The sequence below is a fragment of the Acinonyx jubatus genome, chromosome E1 (genome assembly GCF_027475565.1).
Source record: "Acinonyx jubatus isolate Ajub_Pintada_27869175 chromosome E1, VMU_Ajub_asm_v1.0, whole genome shotgun sequence".
In the NCBI taxonomy this organism is placed as follows: Eukaryota; Metazoa; Chordata; class Mammalia; order Carnivora; family Felidae; genus Acinonyx; species Acinonyx jubatus.
This window is the reverse complement of record NC_069397.1, coordinates 39,814,128-39,815,600: the sequence shown is the minus strand read 5'-3', so window position 1 is coordinate 39,815,600 and position 1,473 is coordinate 39,814,128.

Here is a 1,473-nt window from a genome sequence, read left to right as displayed (position 1 = left end):
CTCATCTCCCCATCCTTAGAGCAGTTTCGTTTTCTTAGTTGGATGCCCTGTGTCTGTGTGAGTGGGGGGAAGGAGAGGGAGCCAGCGCCGAAGACTGCGGGGAGGGGAGGGAGGCGGGGGGTGGACAGGGAGGCAGCTTGTGAATTTTTGTTTTACTGTTTAACTTTATTAAAAAAGAAAAAAAAATTAAGAGAATAAAATGTTTTGACCCTTTCTGGCACTTTGCTCTGGCAGCTGCTTTGTGTCACTTCAGACTCGGTGGGCCAGAAGCTGAGCCCCCAGCACGGAGCTGGTGCTGGCATGGATTTTAGGCTCAGCAAGCTGCCCCACAGGGGATGTGGGCACCTAGGGCCTGATGGCAATGGGATGCTGGCCGCCTCTCCCAAACCTGTTGAGCATGTGAGTACCCAGCAGGCCCTGAGTATGTTGTTGGGCCCAGCCTGATGTCAGTCATGGGGAAGTTGAGTTCAGAGAACGAGTTTATTTGATGTAAGGGCCACCACAAATCACCAGAGGCTGTGTGTGTCCAGAGCTCACATGGAACGTGGCTGGGCTGACCCAGACCCCCTTGCTGTCCTATTGCCAGTGTAGGCTAAGGGAGCTGGGGACCAGGACAAAATCCTGGCCTCCCTGACCCCCAGGCCCATTCCAGGTGGGACGTGCAGCTCCTGGGGCACAGGCGTTAAACTCACACGTTTAGAGACAGCATTCTTAGCATATACTCCTCACTTTCTCCACTGGTGTCCCTTTCTGTGTGGGAGGCAAACTGGGGAAGGAAACAGTGGTCAGGGTCCTGCTATCCGGGTCAAGTTTAGTGTTTGTTGCAAGTAATCTTTCTAGGAGTTCCAGGCAGAGACACTTGAGACTTTGGCTGAAGCTTAGACTTTTGGCGCTTCGGTAGTAGCGATGGCTGGGGAAAGACTGTGGACCAAACAGGTAACTTACGCTTCTCTTCCTTCTGAGCCCCTGCCCCTCTCTTTCCAGTCTTCCCCCTTTGTCGCCGAGGCCATGGTGACAGGATGCCCGAGGTAGACCTGATAAGCTCCTACTGGCCTGTACAAAACTCCTGTCAGGTGTTGCCTTGTGTTTAAGGGTGGCCCGTCCCTAGAGGACTGAGGGACCCAGGCTAGGGACCGTGGGTCTTGCTGGGAAGGCCCTCTCCTTGCTTTGGGCTGGCACACCTGTGGGCCCACTGCTGCAGTCAGTGGGGGAGACAGGCTCCACTCCACGTCCCTCAGACCCAGGCAGCCCCCACTTTCTGTGCCCATCTAAGATCAGCCTCTCTCCGTTCTGCCTCCTCATGAAAGCTAACACTGTTCAGCTGCCCAGCCTCACCACAGCTGTGCCCAGCCAGCAGAGGGGAGACAGGACCGATGGCCCCACGCTGCGGGACAAAGCCAGTCCTGATACGCCAACCCGGCCCCAGGGAGGCCTGAGCTGGGCACAGAAGGGGTGAGAGAGACTGCACGCGGC